Source organism: Canis lupus, chromosome 2 (genome assembly GCF_048164855.1).
Source record: "Canis lupus baileyi chromosome 2, mCanLup2.hap1, whole genome shotgun sequence".
Lineage (NCBI taxonomy): Eukaryota > Metazoa > Chordata > Mammalia > Carnivora > Canidae > Canis > Canis lupus.
This window is the reverse complement of record NC_132839.1, coordinates 36030888-36057410: the sequence shown is the minus strand read 5'-3', so window position 1 is coordinate 36057410 and position 26523 is coordinate 36030888. Positions and strand designations below refer to the sequence as shown.

The following is a 26523-nucleotide window of genomic DNA, read 5'->3' as shown; positions in this document are numbered from 1 at the left end:
CAGTTCGTCCTTAATTTTCTTCTCTTTGCAAGCATCTGCCTGCTCTGAAAACTTCAAGTTGAAGATTTAGGTGAGAGACACAAGCCTTTCAGAGACTATCTAACCAATTCTCATAGTTGCATCAGATCAATTTCTAGCATTGATCCTTATTTTATTTTTATACATGTCTATTTCCTAGTGGTTTCACTTCTCTGATTAAATAGTGTCTCTTGTCTGATATATGAAGCTTGAGATTATATATGTAAAACACCCAGCAGTATCTGGCACACAGTAGACACTAAAAAAATGTACATTTCATTTATGAACAATTGCCAAATATTTTAAATTTAGTTATATTCACATTTCTTTTCCTGATATGATGGCATCCAGAAATATTCATAATATATATGGAATAATGTTCCTTTTGTATTTTTCTAAGGATATGGATGATACAGAGCAGCAATATCCAAGAAAGATAATGAAATCCATGTATGCAATATGAAATTTTCAAGTACTCCATTAGCAAAAGAAATAGGTAACATTAATTAATATATTTAATTTAACTCTATATATCCAAAATACTATTTCAGCATGTAATAAATATAAAACACTATTAATGAGATATTTTAAGCTTTTTTTGTACTCACTCAGGTGTGCATTTTACACTTATATAGCACATCTCAATTTCAAATAGTCACATTCAAGAACTATACTGTAGTAGGTCATGATCCCGGGGTCCTAGGATTGAGTCTTGCATCAGGTTCACCACAGGAAGCCTGCTTCTTCCTCTGCCTATGTCTCTGCCTCTCTGTGTGTCTCTCATGAATAAATAAAAATAACATCTTATTTTTTTTTTGAAAAAAGAAGTTTACTATGATAAATGACCATAATGTTGGACAGTGTAGATAAACCCATACGAAATGCAAATAGAATGTAACAGTTTTTATCATGTTTAATTATCTGTGTCTTTAAAATGTATGTATTTGATCTCAGCATTGGCTGTAAAAGTGGTAGCACCATTCACTTGTGGGGTTACTAGGGTTATTAGTAACTAGGACCAGATTATTCTGGCTTCAGAAGGGCTGTCTTCTACTTCATTCATGGGTCACAGGTGTCCAAAATTAGAAGACAATGGCTGGCTGACTTAGTTGGTAGAGCATGTGACTCTTGGCCTTGGGGTCATGAGTTTAAGCCCCACATTGGGCACAGAGCTTACTTAAATAAATAAATGTTTTAAAAAGAGGATTTAGAAGATCGGGGCAGCCCAGGTGGCTCAGCGGTTTAGCACCACCTTTAGCCCAGGCCTGATCCTGGAGACCTGGGATCGAGTCCCACGTCGGGCTCCCTGCATGGAGCCTGCTTCTCCCTCTGCCTGTGTCTCTGCCTCTCTCTCTCTCTCTCTCTCTCTGTGTCTCTCATGAATAAATAAATAAAATATTTTTTTAAAAGAGGATTTAGAAGATACTAAGCCTTTTCATCCCACCAACCATCCTGCACTTAATGTGTTCAGTAATTTGCAAAGCACATCAGGTCCTCCTAGCTAGCTGGACACAGCTATGGACGACAAAGTTGTGGCACACTGGCCTGAACTCCTATTAACCTTAATCATGCTCTGTAAATTGCTTAAAAAGAAACAATGGGGAAACCCACAATATACATGTTACTTGTTTAGTGAAAGTTGAATATAGTAATTTTCATCCCGTTTTACTGCAATAAACAATGGCATACATATTTTTGACTGAAAATAAGGTTTGGAATACAGCTGTAGTATATCAAGAATTGTGCCATATCTCCCCAACCCCTCTTACTTGTTATCTCTTTCATCTTTGGTTGTGTTAATATAGAAATCTCACAACCAATAATGACTGCACAGTAAGTCTTTGCTATTCTCAAGCCATCTGCAGAGCTTGCTTATTTGCCATAGAGTCCCCTGTGGTGGGCATAAGATTTCATATTACAAACTTCAGTGTGAAAAGGAAAATGTGGGTTATTTTCTCATGGCTCAGTTTAATTCCTATTTCAAATTCCTGTTTTATGAGTCCCCCTTCAAAAAGAAGAATACATCAAATTTGGGTTTTCAAGTTTTCTCCCTTTCTTCTATGGAGAATTGGTAGTAGATTCCTATGGCTTGAGGGGCAGGGGTGAGCCTCTCTTGCACACTGTGTCTGCATCATGAATGCTTTCACCATGAGAACTCCTCCAACTCCTCCTGAATATTCATAAAATGCATCTTCTGTAGGGCATGGTCAAGGACACTCTCCAGGCAATGTGCCCTGGTCTTAACGGGAGGACCTTCCAGAACCTTTGCTGTCATCCCCACACTTGAGTTCCTCCAGGTGATGCAGGAAATTTTTTGCCATTTTCCCACACCCCTGCAGAGAGCTGAGAAACTCCACAGCTTTATATTGTGATACTGGTGTAGGTAGGAGAGCTGTGGGTGTCTTGGTGTAGAAGAACCCCTCCACAGCTAACCCTTACTCAACTCTCTTATTTCTTCACAAACCCTTTCTTTCTCTCTTTCCAGTTTATAAGATCCTTTGTATATTCAGTAAATATACAAAACCTAAAACCTGGGATCCCTGGGTGGCGCAGTGGTTTGGCGCCTGCCTTTGGCCCAGGGCGCGATCCCGGAGACCCGGGATCGAATCCCACATCGGGCTCCCGGTGCATGGAGCCTGCTTCTCCCTCTGCCTGTGTCTCTGCCTCTCTCTCTCTCTCTGTGACTATCATAAATAAAATAAAAATGAAAAAAATAAAATAATTAAAAAAAAAAACCTAAAACCTTTCTATATTCGTATGCCCCTGGGGTTTCTTATTATTTCTAAAGCTTAAAAGCTAAAAATTTAACATCCTTATGTCTTGAGCTGGCTAAGTTGGTTCTCCCAGGGGCATGACCACCTCATGTCCAGAAGCCTGGGCCATGGGAAAAGCTTCAGACTACTGCCAACTAAGGCAATGAATGAAGCAATGGGGTGGGGGTATGCCAGTAAATCATTGTAAGGCACGATTCAGGGGCATGAAATCAGGTGACTCATTCATCTTCATAAATGAGTGCTCTGTAAATAACTGAAGTTATTGATGACATTGTACTATTTCAAAACTAGGTCACTGTAGCATGTAAATGTATTTCTCCCATTAGATTTTCAGTAAGCCATTTTATGATGATCAAATTTTGAAGAGCAGTTTCAGAAAATCATGGTGGGTTGTATAGTGAGTTGACTCATGCCAAAATAAAAAAAAAAGATTATTGGAATGTTTCTGCCTTAATCAAAATAAACTCGGGTTTGTAATAAAAGAGGATTCACCCAGTTTTTCACATTAGCAAGAGATTGACTTGAACAGCTTTGCTCCTGGATCTCATTCTAAGGAACTTTTTAGTTCTCTGAGCATTTTATACTTCCTTGGAATGGTGATGGCTGCATGAGACATTTGGTTTGAGGTTGGCCTGGTATCAGTGTGCAGTTGTTTCCTTGATGTTTCTTTGGTTTTGACTCTTATAGATCTTGAGCTTTAAAAGCAGTAGAAGTTCTCTGGATGATCTCTGGTACCACATTGATAGCTCAAGTCAAGCAGAACTTGTTATCAGCCTAGACAAAATAAAATAATTTTTGGTTTACAGAAATGGCACTGATTTGATTCTACAACTATCTTCAGAAATGAGGTCACTTTCTGTTCAATGTCTCATGGTACTTCAATGGGTATTCAGGTATGTGGGCTGTCATTTGAAGGAAGAACTAAAGACCAGAGATGCCTGGTCTTTGGCACTTTTTAACTTGGTGTCTCTATCATCTCGAAAATACGGCTGAGAAACTAGTGCTGAGCTGCAATTCTTCTTATCCATCATCCTCGGCCTCTAGTCATGAGCTTGCACCTTACACAATGAGGGGTAGCATTGCTGCAGAATTGGACTCAATGAATGCGTGTCAGGTTATCCAGCCCTTGGAGGTCAGGAGGGAAGAATACATTTCCCTGCTTCTTGGGGAGAGGATTCTGTGGCCTTCTTGCTGGCATGTACAACCCACCTCTTAAGTTGGGCTTCAAGGTGTTATGTTGCCATTGCTCCTTTTTGTCATATATTCTTTTGTCTGTTGGCTTACTTTATGAAAGCTTGCACACTCTCCAGCCAGCTACCATTTTCATGGGCTCTGTGACCTTGGTTTAAGTCTTGTCTTTGTGTTGATAGAGTCTGTGGAGTGGTCTAGCACCCACTCTTTCTCTCCTCAGTCTATTTTCTTCAAGGACTGACAGAAGACCAGAAAAGCAGATCTGATCATGTCCCCTTTCCTGCCATTGTACCTTGGGCACACCTGCTTGGCCTCTCACTTACCACTCTTTCTCTTTCTGAACTCCAGCCACACTGGCCTCCTTCCATGTACTGATGAACTGTGTTCCCTCCTCACCCTGCTGTTCCTTCTGGACCAAAACTCCCCTTCCAGGTAGTTAAGTCTTATCAATTGTATCTTAACTCAGTTGTGATCAATCAGGCCAAGTCAGATCCCTCCATCACTCATTCTCCCAAGTCCCCAGTGGTTGTTTGGATGACAGCTAACTAACTAGTGTGATAATGTCACATTAGCTGGCTGCTGCTCCTTCACTAGTCTGAAGCCTCTTTGAAGACAAGGACCACACCTGTCTTTGCTCATGAGTGAATCCTTTGTGCTTGGCACTGAGTAGGTCTGCAGTAAATGTCCAGTGTGTTTGATGGGGGAACAAGTAAACTATACATTGTATCCTGGCATAGCTTCTACTCCACCCGCTCCACTCCTGGAGTGCTTGGAATATCTTGGTTGTTTGTAAGTTAATTGTACCACTGTGATGAATATATGATTAAAATATTTCAGGAATCACATATGACATCATCAGATATTCCAAAGTCATTTGCAGTAAATGCTATGTTATTTGGTATTCAATTATCAGGACTTTAAAAAATCCCCTTCTCCCATCAACATATAATAATTGTTATCAGAAGCATAAAGAACCCAGTCGATACCTTATGTATGTTTATTGATGACCATAATGACAGCATCTTTAGTACAGAGGTGATTGATTTTCATGGTGACAAAGCTGAGGCTCTGTAATGAGCAGAGGAGGCACTGAAGATGCTGAAATGCTTTTCAAATAAAAGCAATTGTTTCCATGTGGTTTTACTAAGTGCTTTCATTGGATTTCAAATATTTTAAATTAGTAATTCCTATGGGGCATACACAGCAACTGCACTGAGCAGTATATTTGATTGATATAATGACTCAGTTTCAGCTATGACAGCTCATGGCATTGGTGCCAAGCACCAGGCACACTCACACATTCACACTTGGAGTTTGCCCTGGAGCTCAAGGTTTAAATTCTTATACCTCCTTTCAGTTCTTTGATGCAACTGCTGGCTTTTCTGAATTTTTTTGTTTTTAAAAATAATCACTGTAAGACTGGGCAGTGGTTGACAAATCAATGATTTAATTCATGAATGCCTGCTTTACACTTTCCTTTTTTGATAGTTACCTAAACAAAGTGAAGCTTTTTGTGGACAATTCCAGAGTAAATAGGGCTCAGATTCAGAAAGGCTGAAGTAAATAGGGCTTCAGAGAAAGAGTGGCTCAGATTCAGGTTCAACTTCCCCTGCCTCATGGGTGCTGTCCCCAGATGCACCATTCCATTCAGTTCTCATATATCCAGGTGGCTGGGAATCCCTGTGCACATTTTGCACATTTTTCACATGGGGAAGTGGAGAATTGAAGGTTGGAAAACTTGCCAAGGTCAGGTCTAGCCATTCTGTCTTCTGGCTGAGAGACTTCACTGCTCAACTAATCCTTGCCATTTTTCTGTAGAATCTCGAGATATGAGTGGCCTCAGCTTTTACCAATGTTTCTCTTTTTAAAGATTTTATTATTTATTCATGAGAGACACACAGAAGGGGAGAGGAAGAGACACAGGCAGAGGGAGAAGCAGGCTCCATGCAGGGAGCCCCATGTGGAACTCGATCCCTAGACTCCAGGATCACGCCTTGGGCCCAAGGAAGGCGCTAAACCGCTGAGCCACCCAGGGAATCCCAGCTTTTACCGATGTTAATAGAGAAAGTGACCAGAGGCAGGTAAATTTTGACTTCTGAAACATGCAGTAAAGGTGGTTCTGTTATGGCAGTATACAAACGGAGTCAATAAAATTCCAAATCAAGCACAACAAGAGGGCAGTTGGGTAAATCCTTCTAGCTTCTTAAATGTTCATGCAGTAATTGGTGGCTCTTATCTGCTATAATTTGTCAATTGAAAAAGCAAACCATTTGAACTCAATTGTGGAAAACTACATTCAGGAAAGTGTAACAATAATTATGAAGCAAAATGTTATTGGAAGCCATTAAACAAGAATTTACAAGAAGATGAAAGGCAAACTGTCCCCTAATCCTATGCTGTTGAGTGTTCCCTGGAAATGGCCAGCTGAAATGCCAATGAAAATCAAATTGGAATGCAGAGTCAGCCAATCAAATAGCTTATCAGTAAGGAAATGTAGGCAATATGGAGGTGTTCTGTCTGAAGGGAACAGGGAGGAGAAATGCCTGAAGGCTCAAGTTGCATTGAGTGCTGAATTTAAACTGGCTGAAGGGGAGAGAATGTACAGGCTACTAAAGCAAAAAGCAGTTATATTTCAACTGAAAATTAGGGCAGATTACGGGACAAATCTAATCATAAAACCCTTCTGCAAAACACATTTTACAATAAAAGGTAATCAACCCCAGTGACATCTGCCACATGTTTTAAGGGATAAACTTACAACATTGTCCTTCTGTTCTTTCCTCCCCCTCTCTCTTTCTCCCTCTGCTCCTTCTTTCCATCTATTTCTTTGCATAATTCTCTCTCTGCCTCTCCTTTACTTACTCTGTCCCTCCATCCATTTCTTCATCCATCCATCCATCCATCCATCCATCCATCCATCCATCCATATATCCACCCACTAGCATACATTCAACAAATATCTTTTTATTGTGTTGTTCTATGGACTAGGTTTTAGGAATACAACAATTTATAAAAGTATCATGGTCCCTGGTCTTCTTGGAGTTTATAGTTTTGGGTGGGTACAGACACATGACCACTCAGTAGAATTCTTCCTGACATGTGCAGAATATACCTCCTTTGCAGGGATTTTGTAGCACTAAACGTAGAGTTTCTAGCTACATAACTATTGCTGTGGAAGGCTGCACTTACATAAATCCTTTGGAGTGCCTCCCTGTTCTGAAGACTTCATGTATAGTGATTTATTTAGTCCCATAATAACCCTGTGTAAGTTTGTTCTGTTTTATACCTTAATCAATTAGGAAACTGAACTGCAGAGAGATTGAGCGATTTGCTGAGGTGCCCTAAGTCATGGTAAAGGGCCAATGCACTGGATGCAGGTGGTCCCTCTCTCCCTTCTTCCTTCAGTGCTTTGTGGCCATATCCCTTCCCCAGAGGAATTTGGTACATGTGTACTTACTGTGGTAAAATATTGTTTACATTAAGGAGCTTGAGCTAGGTTGATGAGTACATAAAATATCATCAAAGTTGTGATTCTTTGTGTAAAAATTAATAAAAAGAAGCTTTATTCAAAATGGAGTCAGGAGGCCAGAAAGGGGAGTTTCATGCTCTCCCTTCCCAGTCAAACGCAGACCAAACAGGAAGAGAGGTAACCTGCATTCCCACCAGGAACAGCCTATACTTTACTATCCCAGCAGAGGGAAGAAGGATTTTTCTCCGGGTGGCTATAGCCCAGCCAATGACAATCTGTCACAACTCAGCCAATGAAAAGGCACAACACTTTGAACTCCTCGTTGACTCCAGTAGCCTTTTGTTTATAACACTCCTTCCTAATACCTCCTTCCTCTATAAAAGAGCATTCTTCTCCTTTGTTCTGTGAACTTGCTTACGGTTTTGCTGTAGCTTGCTTGTCCTGGGTTATAATTCTCTGTTGTTCCTGAATAAGTCCATTTTTACTGGTATAATAACTGATAGCTTTATTTTTAAGGTTAATACCCACAACTCATTTTGTGTCTTTATCCTTATAAACCCCTCCTCTGGATACAGTGGAAGGGGCTGATGAAGTGACATGTGCAAGTCATGGGGCAAAGCCTTCAGAGAACTGATGAAACCTCCCCACAGGAATATCTCTTCCTGATTAGCACATGACAGTAGCAACATCTGGCAAAAATAATGAAGAAGCCAGGGATTGAGAGCTGGGCAGGAGTTGTTATCACCACACAGATACCCTAAAAGATAAAAGAACTGCCTACATCCTACTGTCACATGTCACAAAGCAAGGAGGAGATTTACAGGCCTGCTCACAATGACTGAATCACAGAGATCTGCTTATTCTTGCATCATCTTACCTCTCTTACATCTTAACTCCTAATGACTCTCTTTTTCTGGTCAGTCCTCTGTGTGTCTGTGCCTTCCCTCAGAAAGTATCACAGCTTAAAGCTATTATTTCTATGAACATGATTCGAAAATTGCTATTCCAGCATGTTTTCTGTTTAAAGCACAAGCCCTAGTTTTCCTTTCTGTTGTGTTTTTGCATTAGACTCAAAAGAACTACAAACCAAACTTCCCCTTTCCACTTCAGCCTGGCTTCTTCTCCAGAATTATGTTTACGATGGTTTAGTCATTCTTTTTCTATGAGCTTATTTTATTTCTTTAGCCTGTTTGCCCCTATGATCACGCATCCCACTGATTTCTTATCTTTCCTGTTCTACTCTTGCGGCTTTTGCTTTTCCTTTCAATAAACTTTGTGTTAGTATCTCTGCTTTTAGCCCTGGCTACACACCTTGTTATCTGATTCACACTGTAAAACTCCCTAGAATAACAGCTTAATCACACATCCCTCTTTTTAAAATACCATTAATTACCTTTCTTGTCATTGAAGGCTCTGGGAAATATGGCTTTCACTCACAATTCCAACCGTATCTTTATCAGTTACCTCCATCTTAGCCAATTGGTGAACTCTCTCCAGCCCCTACATACTTAGTGTTTATTCCTACCATTATGAATTCACAAAATAGTTCATCTTACCTGAATACTTTCTCCACCTCCAAATCCCAGCCATCCTCCTGAAACCACTTTACTTCTTCCTTCTTCCATGAGTACTTTTCTCATTGCTCCATCTATCAGTCATCTGAAATATTTATGAGCAGTAACCCATTTCCTCCCAAATATTAGTCTGTGGAACAGCCCAAACTGGTATATAAGTATACCTGAGAGCTTGTTAACAATACAGGATTTGTGGGTCTATTGTGAGAGCTGGGAATTACACTTTTTTATGAACCCAGAAGATTTTGATGTGCAGTATGTGGGGACTTATTTGACAATTACTCTCAATCTAATTTATGTTAACTTTTTATGTATTAGATGTCATTTACTCAGCTATGTTGTGTGAGATGCTTCAGAGTGGGGTCCATGGTTCCTTCAGAGTAATGACATGCCACTGGGAATATAGAAAGCACTAGGAAGAGAGGCTAGATTTAGTTAAACTTAAAAATAGCTCCAAATTGATTTTTCCTTTACAATAATTTTTGTCTACAGATAATACTATGCATTCATTCATTAGTTTGTTTTTTTCATTAATTCCATCCATTCATTAATAAGCATTTACTGGCCATTGCCACACTCCCTGTGAGAGTAACAGGAGACACTACCCATTCCATGTGATAAAGATTCTGCTGCCACTAGGGACAGAATGCTACAGAAGCCCAGAAAAGAAAGCAATTATTTTTTTCCTTGGTGAGTCCATAAATTTGTCAAAGAAAAGATGGTATAGATGACATTGGAGCTGGGCAGTGAAGGTTTAGCAGAGGGAGAGAGAACTGGGAGGCATTCCAAGATATAGAAAGAAGTATGATAGAAAGGAGCAAAGGTCAAAGGGTGACACTACTTGGAGAGAAGAATGAATGATTCCAAGTGGCTCAAGGGAGGTAAATAGGAGGATGGCACACAGAGAGATAGTATAAGAAGAGGTGGAAGTAAGAGAGGAAGATAGTGGTAGGAGAGAAGGAAAGGGTCAGACTATGGTCTTCATCTTGGAGGGGTTATCTTAAGGCTCTTAGAATAATCACTCCATTAGATCTGTGTTTTGGGTTTCGGGATCATAAATTTGGCTACAGTATATAGAATAAGTAATAGGAGAGAGCTTGTAGGTTGAGAACATAACCATGAAGATGTCACAAGCAACCAAAGAAAGGGCAATGAGGTCTTGGTCTTTTTTTTTTTTTAAGATTTTATTTATTTATTCCTGAGAGACACACACAGAGAGAGGCAGAGACATAGGCAGAGAGATAAGCAGGCTCCATGCAAGGAGTCCGATGTGGGACACAATCTCGGGTCTCCAGGACTACGCCCTGGGCCGAAGACAGATGCTTAACTGCTGAGCCATCCAGGGGTTGGCTGAGTTTTGTCTCTACATCATTCCATTCAACTCTCTCCTTCTGCCTCTCCATCCATCAGCAATCCCCAGAGATTCCTCTCAAGTTGTCAACTTAGGCTACTGGGTGAATAGTGATGTTATTAACCAAGGCAGGTACCAAAAAAGAAGTACAGATTTGTGGAAGAGAAATATGAGCATGGCTTTTGAAGCAAAGAATTTTTTAATTGCAATAAGACACCATGATGACTTGTTCAGAATGCAGGAGGGAGATGCAAAATGAATATGCCTACTTGGAATTACTAAAACACAGGAAATAGTGGGAACCTTGAGAATGGGTGGCATTTAGACATGGTTTTGAGATGATTTAAGTTTAGAAAATTTTATCTACATTGAGCAAGAAGAAAATGGATGAGCTTGCATGTTATTTTAGTTTGTTCCTTCTGTTTCTTCTGCTTGGTATGCTAATGAATAAATGAGTCCCACGAAGAAAGAGAATAGATTGGGTTTATTAAGAATTTATGAGTTAAATAATCAGTACCAACCAACCAACCAACAAACAGTGATGAACTAAATGAAACTATTTGATGATAGTCTACAGAAATATTAAAACTTCACTGCTCTAGCCTGTAAATAGGCCTTCTGAATCCAGAATTTGGTGTAAGAATCATTATCCATCATCCATTTTTGAAGAAGAAAGGAGACAGAGATTTATTGGAACTATCAGGAAAATATTATGTATAAGGAAGAAACCATTATTTAGAATGTATTCTGGTAATTATATATCCAGAATCTATCATTACAATGAATTTCATTACCTTTTTAATTGTTATAATTTCTTTACCTTCTCAAGAGCTCAACAAACTTTCCCATATAAATGGAATTTTAATTAATAGCTATACCTTGTACATCATTTTTAAAGATAAAGTCTAAAGTAAAGTAAAATAGAGGAAAAGAAACACTTTGCTTGGTTTGTCTGAATTTTCCCGAGAGGTTAGGAAATGATAAATGATAACACAACAATCTTGGTGTTCATCAAAAAGTTTTCTGAGCTCCTAGTTATAGGCATTGTTTTATATGGTTGTTTAAAACAATCTGAAAGTGGAATGTTTCATATACATTTACTTCTAATGAGACTAAAATCCTCAATATTTATTTGTCATCCAAATTTTCTTTCAATATGAATAAAACTTTAAAAATCTCAGTATTATTTTAATCAGTGTATATTTTGTATAGGATGAGACTTACAGAGACTTATGTAATGTCAAAGAAAGTTTTTTCTTCCAACTTTATGCTTCTAGGCTCTTCAGATCTTTTGTGAGAAATGAGTTAAATATAAGATTATTAAACTGACATTGATTCCTAACAATTCCTTATTTTATATCATCCATCACCACACAATAATTGAAAAGCATTAGAAGCATACGTGTGTGAGGCAAATATCAGGATATATGAGGCATAGTATTACCATCAGAAAATTTAATTTGATAAACATTTGTTGAGTTTCCCTGATGGAAAAGACATATACTAGGTAGACTTGGTAATACCCCAAATGAGTAAGGGATAGCCTTACAGAGAAGGGATGGACTTACAGAGAATAGGACTGACTTTATCTATTTCAAGAAAGACCTCTAGCAAGAGCTAGAGAGGCATTAAAATAAAATAAATACTTGTTTCAAACAAGAGAACTCAAAATAGCATATAAAAGAAATATTAAACTACAGATTATGATTTGGTCTTGAACGACATCTGATAAGAGACCAGAATGGCTTCTAAATGAGTCTGAGAAATTTTTTAAACAGAACTAGAGACACCAACTCTAAGACTTGCCATGAAAGCCCTGGAGTGTTAGGAACTATATTGAAATTTAGAAACATATGATCTACTTACTGTATTAGCTACAGATTATGGTATGCTAACTCTAACACAAAGATTACTTGTGGTATGGGATAACAATGTTTTTACACCCTTCACTTCATGTGATCCTTTGTATGGTCTTAGAGCTAAAGGGGAGTGGAATTGAGCTATCACCCACATTTTCCACTGCCTTCAGTTCTGTTATGGTACTCAATGAGTATGCTATAAATGGTGTTTACTCAACAACGAGGTTCTTTAATGAGAAACAAACATGAAAATTCAGAGAGTTAATTTAGAGGCGACTGTGCTTTTAATCTACTGAATGTTGTGTTAATTCAAAATACAAAAATGTAATTCTCCTTGCCCACAAATTAAATAATTTCTAAAATTATAATAATCAAAAATTTAAAAATTCCAATAGAATTCCTCCATATTTTTATATGCTTTGTGACTTTTGTTTTTATGTTTCTGTGTGCCCTCTGTTGTCTTTTCCTCATTTCTCTTGTATACCACACTGTCCTTGAATATTTCTCATTTCTGCACCAGAGCAGATGAGAGTAGGTGCCCTAGCTCTACTCGCATGGTACAGTGGATGTATCCTAACCTAACCACCATGTACTGGAGTCTGAGAGTAACAGATTTTCATTACTTTCTAAAGTCAATGGACTTAACAGTCACAAAATACTCAAAGCCACTAGGTTGTGTTCAACCTTTGAGTCTTGTACGTACTATTTCCTTACATTGCACAATTATAACTAGCATATATGTTATTATAATTGTACGATGTATTAAAAAATTACACAATCCCAGAAAAACAATCTTAAAAGAGAGTTTTACAGAAAATTAATTGAATGTTTTTTGAAAGACAATAATGTTGCTATTGAATAGGCAAGGGTCAAATTCAAGGAAAACATAAAAATTTGGGAAGATTCTACATACAAATTGCTTTGCAATTGTATTTATTTATTTATTTATTTATTTATTTATTTATTTATTTATTTATTTATGAGAGACACAGAGAGAGGCAGAGACATAGGCAGAGGGAGAAATAGGCTCCATGCAGGGAGCCCCATGTGGGACTTGATCCCAAGTCTCTGGGATCATGCCCTGGACCGAAGGCAGGTGCCAAACCACTGAGCCACCCAGGCATCTCTGCAATTCTCTTTAAGTTGTTCACTTCACTGGCTGATAAACAGAATTGCTATAAGTGTGATTAATGGAAGAAGCAAAGAGCTACAACCATACTCAAAGAAAAAAATCTTGGTCTATAGACAAGAGCTGTAGATAAAAGCATATTTATTACTTATGTGTTTAAATCTGATATTTTTTCAAAGTATATTTCAGTACTCTTTTTAAAACCTTGCCTTATGTGACTGTTAAACAAATAGTTAACCAGAAGCTGACCCCAGTGGAAGTATCTGCCAGGTCAGGCAGTGGGGGCTCTGTAAGTCCTGGCAACCAGTTCAACAAGTACCTCTGATTCCTTCAACTTTTAATGATAAACAAAGGACCATCTAGAAGCACTTGAAAAATGCTGCTAGAGTGTAATTTCTTAAAACATGCATCTGCCTTCATATCTCACACTTATTTTAATAATTTTCAGATTTTTCCTTTAAAACTTTGCAAAGATTATTCTGACATAGCTCTCTTCATCTATTGTCTGTCTCCTTTATATCTTATTTATTCTTAATTTACTATTAATGTTTGTATCAATATATGCTGTCTGTCATTTTCTTGTTTAAGGCTTTCCCTGTCACTATTTCTTCTAAATCTATCACAGATGAAAGACTCATTTGCACAATTTTCTGACAACCATTTCATTTCCCCAATGTTACCCTGGGATATGACCATGCAAATAGCAAAATTTGCTTGGGCTTACAGAGAATAGGACTGACTTTATCTATTTCAAGAAAGACCTCTAGCAAGAGCTAGAGAGGCATTAAAACAAAATAAATACTTGTTTCAAACAAGAGAACTCAAAATAGCATATAAAAGAAATATTAAACTATAGATTATGATTTGGTTTTGAACGACATCTGATAAGAGACCAGAATGGCTTCTAAATGAGTCTGAGAAATTTTTTAAACAGAACTAGAGACACCAACTTTAAGACTTGCCATGAAAGCCCTGGAGTGTTAGGAACTATATTGAAATTTGCTTCCTGGTTTGAGTACGAAAAACAAAGTGAAATTCTTCAAAAAGAGGCTTTGCCACAGGGAATCTGCATAACTGCACACATCTTTCCAGCTGGAGAAGGTTCAGGTTTTCAGGTGATTGGGACTTGAATTTTTTTTTTTTTTCAAATAGAAAATGGGCTATGAGCATTCCTAGAGAAAAAATATTTATGAAACCTTTCTGTTTATTTTGTGGATAGAAAAAATAATCTCATTTGCTTTTGAGACTTGTCAGCTTTCCTGGAATGGTTTAACAAACACCAATTCTAACTCACAGAGGAATAAATAAGTCATGAATTTCAAGGATATGACAGAAAGAGAACAAAAGCTGCCTTATTCAACCTCCTCCTGTCTTATATATCTATCCATCCTACTGCATAAGAAGCTACATAATTAATACATTGCTGAAATGTTGTAAGGAGTGAGCTTTATGTTGTCACTTTACACTGTGCATGAGGATAACACATTTCTTTGTCTAGAAAAGAAATGTGTTACCCTATACCTAGAACTCTAGTCGCAAGAATGAAATAAGATAGGGTAACAAACTTGGGTTTACAAAGCAAAGGATTGACTTTGTCTATTGACTTTATTATCTATTATCTATTCCCAATGAATTTATTCAAATTCATGAAGTTACTTTACTTTGGTGACCCACTCAATTTCCCACAATTCAACAGTATCCAGTAGGTGAAAACAGTGTTACTTACTTAGTTTGTGGAAGTGGAATCCCTCTTAAGTATTACATCTCACAGAGCCCTACCTACAACCAGAAGATTAGCTGGCATGGTACTAGACTTGTGCACTTACAAATAAATTTTTCAGGGCTAGAATTTCTGCTTTGTGTCTTTGGACACTGGACACATTACTAAAAGAACACGTGAATGGAGTAAAACAAATTCCTTACTACACAAGGCACCTAAACAGGTAGCATTAGCATTCTAGACCTTCAAGGAAAACTCTTTAGGGTCTTCCAAATTCAATCTCTTATAAATCATGATGTTCTGTGATCCTCTATTTCTATTTCTATCATCCTTCCATGCATACTTCCATGAACACACACACACACACACAGAGACAGAAATAAATTATGTGACTTTGTTTTTTGACTTCTGCCTCTATATTCCTCAATAACAAAGGGTAGTGCAAAAGTTGAGACTGTTACAGATTTTGTTGTGTTGTCTTAGAACATAATGGTCAGTGAGGGAACATCTATTATAAATATATACCTTTGTCTTTAACAGATTTAGGAGTATACATAGTAGCATCACTTCCATGACTAAGAAACACCCTCTATACAAACTTAACTTCAACTATATCTTCAGATTTTACTTAATTTTCAATGGGAAAAAAATGGGCTTAAGTGTGAGTAACAAAATCAGGTGTCAGTTAATTAATTCCACTTATTCACTTTCTGGTTTACATTTTGGTACTTCCTTTCCATGCCTATAATATCAGTCTATTGATAAATGTATTAATGTAAACTTTAGTTTTTTCATCTTCTTAACCTTAAAAAAATGAAACTGAAAATTTTGCATATATGATTTACAAGGAAGTCCTGTACCAAAACAGCATTCCTTTGACTACACATTTGTCAAAGCCTTGGAGAGAAAATAAATAGAGTAGCTTTCTTTGCTATACAGAGAAATACATACTCCAAAAAACAAACTGTGTCCTGAATTTTTTGAATGCTACAAAGACAAATCCAATGCCAGAGATTTTTTTGGAATACATCTTTTTAGTTCTATGTAACTACACTGTTAGCATTTGCAAATGAATATGGAAAATAATAAAATATATATTTCACTGATAAAGCAAAATGAAAAAATGTAACTTAAACAAAAACTCAACAAATGTTTGAATATCTATAAATGCAGACAAATGTATACTTAATGAATTGGATACATTAAAACAGATTTTACAATCTGAAGACTTCTTTACATAATTCTTTCTTGAAGTACAATTATTCTCCATTGTGTGAAGACTTTGTCATTTTGGGGACACCTGGGTGGCTCACTGGTTGAGCATCTGCCTTTGGCCCAGGGCATGACCCTGGAGTCCAGGGATCGAGTCCCACATTGGGCTCACTGCTTGGAGCCTGATTCTTCCTCTGCCTATGTCTCTGCCTCTCTCTCTGTGTGTCTCTCATTTTTCCCCATGAGTCAACCATAGGATATCTTGTAGCAAAATTCTGCATTCTACCTAGAGTATTAGGGGCTTGTAGGCAGGGACAAAGAATTGTTGCTTTTGTTTTTTAAGCACATTTTATTTTTCTGGCAATAGTAATCAACAAAATATAATAACACCAACATAATCATTTTTTGATATCACTTCCCTGATTAAGCTGCTTATAATTAATGCTTCTTATGAATGCTTAACAAATTATGATTAAATAACTAATTTTTTTAGTCAAATCATGCATGATCCTTGGTTTCTCATCTGCATAAGAAAAGTGTATAGGCTACAAGGTATAAAAATCCATTCAAGTTACTTATGTGAAAAAATGAGAATTAAAGAGAGTTATAGGGCCTCTGATGGAACCCAATTTCCACGGAATAACCAGATTTTAGGGAAGAACTACTCCAAGGAATGATCTATAGTCAGTAATTTCTCGCTCTCTTTTCTTTCTCCTCCTCTCTTAAACCTGCTTTGTATTTCTTACAACATAAGCCTTCTCTACTCTGGATTCCTGATAAAATATATTGGAATATACCATCTGCAGCCTGGGTCTGTGTTTCTTCCATTGAAGTCAGCCAGAAAGAAACTGAAATGTCCTCCCTCAGATTCCAAATTTTTATATGAACATGGTCTCTGGTTGACTTGTCTGGATCAGGTGATCATTCCAAGATTGTTTACTTTTGATGAGTGAGGATCAGTTGTGTTGGTATCCAGTTGTGTAAGCCCAAATGTTCCCATTGGAATCATGGAAATGAGAATTGGATAGAAAGAAGGGAAGTAGGAAGTAAATCCCCAAAAAAGTGTGAAAATAGCTAAACAACTACCAAGACAATTTCTGCAAGGGTCTTGGATCAGAGGCTTCTAAAGTTGCTCCTTTTTTTTTTTTTTTTTAACTTTTTTTTACATTTATTTTTTAAAGTTGCTTTGGATTCTAAAATTTACAATTCCTTTTTCAGATTAGATGTTTCTTATAAATTTTTAATTTCTTTTTTCATTGAGGTGAAATTCACATAGCATTAAAATTAACCATTTTAAAGTCTAAAATCAATGGGATTTTAGCACAATGGCATTTGTACAACCATCACCTTTGTCAAGTTTCAAAATATATTCACTATCCCAAAAGAAAACATACCATGCCCATTAGCAGTCACTCTTTATTCCTCCCCTTCCTCTGTGTCTGGTAAACCCTAATCTGTGTTCTATTTCTATGAATTTATTCTGAGTATGGCATATAAATAGAATTATACATTATGTGACCTTTTGAGTCTGGCTCTTTCTTTTAGCATAATGTTTTTAAAGATTTATTCATATGGTGGTATTCGTTTTTGTGGTTTAATAATTTTCTATTTTGTGTATATACTACAATTTCTTTCTCCATTGATTGAGATTTGGGCTATTACCACCTTCTAGTGCATGGAACTGCTATGAACATGTGTGTACACAGATTTGTTTAAGGACCTTTTTCAATTCTTCTAGGTGTACATCTAAGAATGCTGAGTCATGTGGTAATTCTACATTTAACTTTTTGGCAACCACCAAACTGTGTTCCACAGTAGCTGAAAATTTTACATTACCACCAGCAATGTATGAGAATTAAAATTTCTCCACATGCTTGCCAGACTTGTTATTTTCCTTTAAAAATACATACATATATATCTATATATGAAAAAGAAAAATGTATAAGAAACATCTAATCTAAAAAAGAATTGTAAATTTTAGAATCAAAAGCTACTTTATATTTATATATATGCCAGCCATCCTAGTGAGTTTGAAGTGGTACCTCACTGTGGTTTTCATTTTCCTGATGACCAATGGTTTTGAATATCTTTTCATGTGCTAGTTAGCCATTTGTAAATCTTTGGAAAAATGTCTATTAACCTCTTATCCATTAAAAAAAACGTTTAGGTTTTGAATTGTGATAGATCTTTATGTATTCTGGGTACTAGACTTATGTATTCTGGGTACTTATCAGATGAATAATTTGCTAATATTCTGCTCCATTCTGTAAGTTGTCTTTTTACTTTCTTGATAATGTCCTATGATGCCTAAATAGTTTTTCACTTGGATAAAATTCAATTTGCCTTTTTTAAATTGCTTATAATTTTGGTTCACATCTAAGAATCCATTGCCAAATCTAAGATTATGAAGATTTGGCCCTATGATTTCTTTGGAAATTTTTACAAATATATCTCTTGCATTCATTGAGCTCTTTAGTCCATTTTGAATTATTTTTAATATGATGTGAATTAAGGGTCTAACATTATTTTGCATGTGGTTATCCAATTTCTCCAGCACCATTTGTTGAAAAGACTATTTTTTTCCCCTTTGAATGGTCTTGGCAAACTCATTAAAAATCAATTGGCCATAGACATATGGCTTTATTTCTGGACTTTCACCTCCATTTCATTGATCTATATGTCTATCTTTATGACACTGCCATAACATTTTGATTACTGTAGACTTATAGTAAATTTTGAAATCAGGAAATGTGAGTCTTACAACTTTGGTGGGATATTTTTTTCAATATTGTTTTGACTATTAGGTGTTTCTTATAATTCTATGTAAATGCAAGTACTGTCTTTTCTATTTTGTAAACAAGGCCACTGGAGTTTTAAAAATCTCTTTTTTTTAAAATTTTTTTATGATAGTCACAGAGAGAGAGGCAGAGACATAGGCAGAGGGAGAAGCAGGCTCCATGCACCGGGAGCCCAATGTGGGATTCGATCCCGGGTCCCCAGGATTGTGCCCTGGGCCAAAGGCAGTCGCTAAACCGCTGCGCCACCCAGGGATCCGGCCACTGGAGTTTTGATAGGGATTGTTTTATGTCTGTGGATTGCTTTGGGTGGTATTGTTATCTTAACAATACTGAATCTTCTAACCCATAAATAGAGTATATCTTTCCATTTATTAAAGTCTTCTTCAATTCCAGCAATGTTTTGTAATTTTCAGTGTGACTAGAGTGTTGCTTGGTTTAATCTATTCCTAGATGCCATATTCTTTCTGATTCTTTTGTGAATGGGATTGACTTAATTTCCTTTTTGGCTCTCTTCTTACTATTATACAACTCTTAAATCTTACAACAGTGCTGAATTTTTATTAGCTCTAATAGTTTTTGTTGAATTCTTTAGGGTTTTCTATACATGTGATTTTGTCATCTATGAATAGAATAGTTTACTTCTGCCTTTTCTGTTTGAATATCCTTTATTTCTTTTTCTTGTCTAATTGCTTTGACTAGAATTTTCAGTACAATACTGAATATGAATATCAAAAGCATGAACCCTTTTCTGGTTCCTGACCTTAGGGAGAAAGTTTTCAGGCTTTCACCATTGAGTATGATGTTACTTGTGGGTTTTTTATAAATGCCCTTTATCAGGTTGAGGAAGTTTCTATCTACCTAGATTGGTAAATGATTATATCATGAAAGGATGCTGGATTTTGTCAAATGCTGCTTCTGCATCTTTTGAGATTATCATATAGCTCTTCTCCTTCATTCTATTCATATGATGCATTACTTTGACTTATTTTCATATGGTGAGCCACTCTTGCATTTCTGGGATTGATGCCACTTGGTAATGGTATAAGTCCCTTCAATATAATGTTGGATTCAGTTTTCTAGTATTTTGTTGATATTTTTTGCATCAATATTCATAGGGTACTTTTGAGTGTAGTTTTCTTGTGCTGTTTTTGTATGGCTTTGGTATCAGGGCTGATGCTAGTCTTATCAAATAAGTTAGTATTTAGTATCAAATAAATAGCATTCCTTCCTTTCTATTTTTGAAAGAGTTTGAGAAAGATTGCTGTTAATTCTTCTTTAAATGTTTGATAGAATTCACAGGTGAAGTTATCTGGTCCTGGGTTTTTCTTTGTTGGGAGGTTTTTGATTCTTCATTCAATCTTTTTACTTCCTATAAGTCTCCTCAGATTTTCTATTTTTTCTTGAGTCACTTATGGTAGTTTGTGCATTCCTAGGAATTTATCCATTTCATCTAGGTTATCTAAACTGTTGGTGTAAAATAGCTTATAGTGTTCTCTTATATTCCTTTTTTACTCCTGTAAGGCCAGTAGTAATGTCTGTTTTAATAATTTGAGTTCTCTCTCTCCTTTATTTATGTACCTAAAAGCTTGCCAATTTTGTTGATTTTTTTCAGAGAATCTTCTTTAGGTTATGCTGATTTTAGCTATTGTTTTTCTTATTATTTCCTTCCTTCTGTTGGCTTTAGGTTTAGTTCTTTTTTATTCCTATTTCCTTAAGATGTAAAATTTAAGTCATTAATTTGAGATCATCTTTTTTAATGCAGACATTTACAACAATATATTTCCCTATGAGCACTGTCTTCACGGTATCCCAAAAATTTTAGTCAATTCACATCAGATGTTTTTGATGATAGGCTATTTAAGTTCATAATATCTTTGTATCTAGGGCTTCTCTGTACACGACTCTTGTGGCTATCTCAATAAGTCACAGAAAATCAGGAACAGTTGTTTTTAGAAGGTTCATTTATTTCTAGAGTTCTTTATGTATTCTAGATTGTAGTACATATAAAAGAAATTAAAAAGCAAATTCTATTTTCAAATACCACCTAATCAAAGCAATAAAAATTATATATACCAGGAAACATTGATAGACTTAGGAATGTAAAACATCTTAAACTAAAAACAAATTCAAACATGTCATTCCTAAGCCACAACCCTTTACTCTTTCCTTTTTTCCAAATAAATACCACGTGCCTTTTCAAGGCAAGCAAAGATCTTTAATACATGATTGCTACTCACATCTCCAACTCCCCACCTCTCCTTTTTATTTTCTAGCAATACTTGTTGTGTCTTTCCTCATAGCCTCCAAGTTTCCATGCCTCTGGGTCTTTGTCCATACTCTTCCTTTTCCTAGAGTGCCCTTATTCTTTCTTTCCATTGTTAAATATTCCTCATTTTTCAAGATTCATTTCCAGCATTTTTCTCCAAGAAACCCCAGATATTCTTAAGTATAGTTTGTACCTCTGCCTGGACTGTGAATATCTCTATTTTACTGACTTATACTAAAATTAACCTGTTTTTGTGTTGGTTCCCCCCCCACACACAAACTAGACTGAAAGCATGTAGTCTGAAATCTAAATTTATTCATCTTTTTTTCCACAATACCTCTTAAGACTTAGCACATAGTAAGTGCTCAATGAGTACACATAGAACTAAATAAAAGGAGGCCATATATTTAATTCCAAGTAGTATGGAGACCATAAGAATAATAGAGATTAAAAGCAAGTTAAGAGGTTGCCAAGAACTAAGATGCTAAGAGGAGTCAGCAAGAAAACAGGGTTTAGATGGGAGGGGAAAAAAAAAGTAAGTGGGTTTACAATGAGAAAGTGAAGTCAAATGAGCAGAGACCTGTATTATCTTGGGAATAATGAGACTGGGCAGATTAGAAGGTACAGGGTGTTTAGGGAGAATGGAGAACTGCCTGTGGATGTATGGTGGGCTGGTTGTGGAAGTTGGCTGGCTTGATACTGTGACCAGACACACTTCCCTCCTGTGGTGTGTCTTCCCCATCTGTCCCTGATAGCAGGTAGTTAGGAATCCAGGAATGTCATCTGTACCTTGCAGAAGGCTGCTTTTTCCCAACTTCCCATCACATAAAGGCTTTGTCCTCAATGAATGTTGGAGTTGGTTCTAAGGAAGTGGTTGGTTGGAAGCACTGAGAATCCCAGGAGTGACCTGGACTGGGTCAGTGAGCCCCACAACTCCTGAATGGATGGGGCCAGCTTAAGGCTAAATATTGCTTGTTATGCACACCTGAATTTCCCTTAAACCCACAGTTGTTTTGTTTATCTACTATTTTACAGGATGCTAATTATATCCTAGGGCTACAGACTTCTAATGAGCCAGCACCTGGGAGATTAAACCTGGACTTGCTTCTTTGTGGAGATTTTATTTTTTAAACAGAGCATTTTAATATAGAGAAATAATAATTTTTCATTTAACATGTAATATTCCTTTGTGGAGCAACCTATCATTATGCCTGATTATTCTACCACATTATGAGCTTTGTTAAAAGAAGAAAAAAACATCTTGTCTTCCTCATGGTAAAAAAAGAAAAAAGGAAAAAAAATAAACCAACTGAATATAAGTGATGCTATATATAAAAGGGGCCACAGGTTGCCATAGTAACCGAAGTTCTAAAAATGACAGAAAGAAAAGAACATCAGGTTGTTGTGACAAATGACACTTGAAGTGACAGGTTTCTTGTGGTGCTTGCTTTTAATTAATGCAGCTCTGTAAGGAATGGTATTATTGAATAAGAGATTAATGTGGAAATCAGGAACCTGGCTGGAAGATTTGTTTTTCCAGCACTGGGATAACTAATAAGAGAATGCAGGAAACAACTGGAGAGTGAAACTCTGCTGTGAGAGAAGATGCCTGATGGTGGTTATCCAGGATCACATGATGAATGTATGCACTATACACTTTTGTAGATTGTGGGAACAGCTGTTTCCAGCAGCAGTAATCAAAGTGAAGCTAAAAATACAACAGTCATCACAAAGGAGAGCAGTTGTGTAACATCAAAAATCACCAGCTCAAAATTTTTTTAATATGTTTATATTGTTGGTGCTTTTTAGTGTTTTAATGTTTGATACATAAATTGAAAATATATACGTATGTAGGTTTGGATGGATATGTATGTAGGTAAGGATGGATATAAATGTATTCATAGCTATACAAGGGGTGTATAAAACCTATTTCTTGCAGCAGAATGAGACATCCTGTGAATTCTTAAATAATAGTGCACCCCACATCAGGAGGCTGATTCACTATTTACAGATAAGGTATTTACAGATATTAAAAAATGTACAGGCAATGTCTAGACAAGACATTTTTATGACACACATGGAAAAGAAGTTATACAGATTCTTCCTGTAGTTGTAAACAATAAGGAAAATAGAGATGAGATAACATGTCCACATGACATGATGCTGAGACGAAAACCCAAATCTTCACACCCCCAACAACCCATATTCACACTACTTGTTCCAGACCTGGTTACAGTTGGGCTCCTTGACCTGGGTCAAGGGAATGATTGATGTACCTATTTATTTATTAGAGCCTCTATGCAGCTCCATAAGGACATAGACACAAAGGAAAACAAAAAACAAAATTCAAATAGCATGGGTGGTACACTCCTTTCTTATTAGTACTTTAAGCTACAGAGTATTGAGCTGGTTCAAATCCCAGTCACTTGTTTTGTTTGCTTCTAACTCCCACCTCCATGACAGCCCCATGTTGCTGTGTCTCTATACAATCCATACACTCGCCACATTCTCTGGTAATTGTTAATGGTTCATCTTAACCTTTTGGACTGTGAGCTCCTTGAGGCAAAGTAAAGCCTCCTTGCTTATTTGTTGGCCCATAAAAGGAGTTCAATGTATTTTTTAAAGGAAGCAATGAACAAATGTAACAAAACTTGCAGATTTAGGTGACTTCAGCAGAGTTTCACCATTATAATCATGTTAGTTTATTCATCCACCAAACCCTTTTAGGGACAGACCTTATTTCAGTGGTTAGGTGGGTGTGGCAAAGACAGTGAGATATAGTACCTGCTTCTGTCTTGGCATCTAGAGGGCAGCACAAACAATCAAAGTGATAAATAAGGCAGCAAGGTAAATAGTACAATAGAAGTATATGGACACTTGAATACAGTGGGATAGAGGATTCTTGGAATCAGGAGCTTTAGAAAAAAATTTCATGAGAAAATGAAATTTAATGAGAAGCCTAAGGAGAAGTTAGCTAGACAGAAAAAAAGAAAAGATTGTTTTAAATCAAAAAGACACAAACCAGCACAGGATATTTGTGGAAACTGTTAGAAATGAAGAAGTATGGCTCAAATGGAAGAGTATGTGGAGTGAGAGAGGATGAGTGCTGATGCTGCGAGTATACAGTTTGTGGAAGACCCCATTCATCATGACTTGATGAGTCAAGGAGGGCCTGGTCTCTACCTAATGAGTGACCTCTGGGCTTCTTATATGTATATTTCATATTATGCAATTACTATCAGCTCATTATGAAAACTGGAAAGTATGATTAGTAGAGGTAGGAGAAAGTACCAATTGTCTCATTACCAGAAACACCCATTGTTAACTCACTTCAATATTTTTTTTTCATAACCATATAGGTATATGTAGACATTTTTACATATAAAAATTGTAAAATCTAATTTTTTTAATTTAAAAATAATCACCACTTAAGAAAAAGTTGGAAGTACAGTACAAAGAATTTATTACCCTTAATCATTTGTAAGTTGTCCACTGGGTGCATCCGCTCTCATTTTCCACTCAAATACCTAACAACAGGGACATTCTGCTACCTGATCTCATTTTAACATAATCCAAAAACAACAAAAAATCATGAAATTAACATAATGCATAATCCTCAGATCCTCAGACTTAACCTTCTTCCAGGTGTTCCCCAATGTCATTTTGAGAAAGAGGGTAAGCTCAGAATCCCCTGTTGCATTTGGCTGTTGTGTCTGTTACATGTCTTATAGTCTTTAACAGTACTTTTATCTTCGAGGACTTTGATGATTTTGACACTTTCAAAAGTTTTAGGGAAATTCTGGTATAGGATGTCCCTGCATTTGCTTTTGCATAAGGTTTCCTTATGATTAGAATCTGATTATGGATGTTCAGCAGGAATGACAGAAGAGATGTGTATTCTTCCTATTCTATCAGGTGGATGCTTGACTTTGGTTTGCACCACTACTGATGATGTTCATACTAATTGTTTGATTAAGTTGTCAACTAGAATTCTCCACTGAGAGTGACTCCTTTAGTCCTATAATTGACAAGTATTTTCTGTGGAAATGCTCCTGTTGGAAGACAATTCTCTTGCATTTCTGCACCTCTGAGAGGCACTGGTTACCTTTTGTTCTGGTCTGTCTTTTTAAGGATGTTTTTATGGCAAAGAGCCTTGTTAGACAGATGTGATGTCTCCTTCTGGAGCACAGGGTAGTTTGTTTGCAATCCAGAGTAATAAAGATAATGTTTCACTCAGAGGCAAGTGTTGGGCAGGTTGCTTGGAGGTTGTTATAAAGTTTGGGATTGTCTAAGCTCAGGGCTTCTCAGTTGTGAGGAACCTGCTGTGCATGCAGCATCTACCTGGCCACTTCCTGTTGTTCTATGGAACTTAGGGAACAAATGGAACGAAAAGAAACATGAAGTTCATGCTGCCTGCTGCTCAGTGAATAAAAGTCCTTTGTCTTCTTCCAGCCTCATGAATCCATCAGCAGCTAGCCTGTAAAATTGCAATGGTAAAACTTCAGAGTTCTTGAGAACTTTGAAACTATGTAAATATCTCTTCCTCATCAAATTTAAATTTAAATATCCATTAATATCTGTATGGGTATATATCTTCCTATTTTTACAAAAGGTTATAATCCACTATTATTGTTTTTTCCTTTTGATGCACCGATCAAATCCCCTGATTTGGCCAGTGGGAGAATTTCAAGTTGATTCCTGTATCTTTTTTATGCTTTCTTATCCTTCTGAGCACTTGTTTTCTGGCACAAAAAGGATAAGTTAGCTCATTTTGTACTTTTCTTGCCCCTGCCCTTGATTCAGCCCTTCCTCTAAGGAGCTCTGGTTCCATTCAGTGGAGCATGGGATTTAGGAGCTACCTTGGGGGCCTTGAGATGGCCAACTGCAAAGTTAGAAGGCATGGTCCTCCAAAACCGTCCTAAACTCTGATACCAGCTACAAGTTCAGGGGTATCCTAAATGGTCTTGGATTTGATGATTCACTAGAAGGACTCACCCAAATCACCGAAAGCTATTACATTTATGGTTATAGCATATTATAGGGAAAGGGTACAGATTAAAATCAACCTAGGAAAGAATAGTCTAAAAGAGATACCAGATACAGAGTTTCCATTATCCTTCCTCCGTGGAGACTGAGTTATCATCCCAGCATTCTATGTATGA

At 36.8% G+C, this 26523-nt stretch overlaps 1 long non-coding RNA gene across 1 annotated transcript in view; it reads right to left on the bottom strand.

The window, feature by feature from the left end:
* Positions 1-24842: 24842 nt before the first annotated feature.
* The window catches only part of LOC140610072 (uncharacterized), a 133782-nt gene continuing 132101 nt past the window's right edge, over positions 24843-26523 (bottom strand). Inside the window, exon 9 of the long non-coding RNA XR_012011862.1 lies at positions 24843-25838. This is a non-coding gene — a long non-coding RNA (uncharacterized lncRNA). The remainder of the gene's footprint in view (positions 25839-26523) is intronic.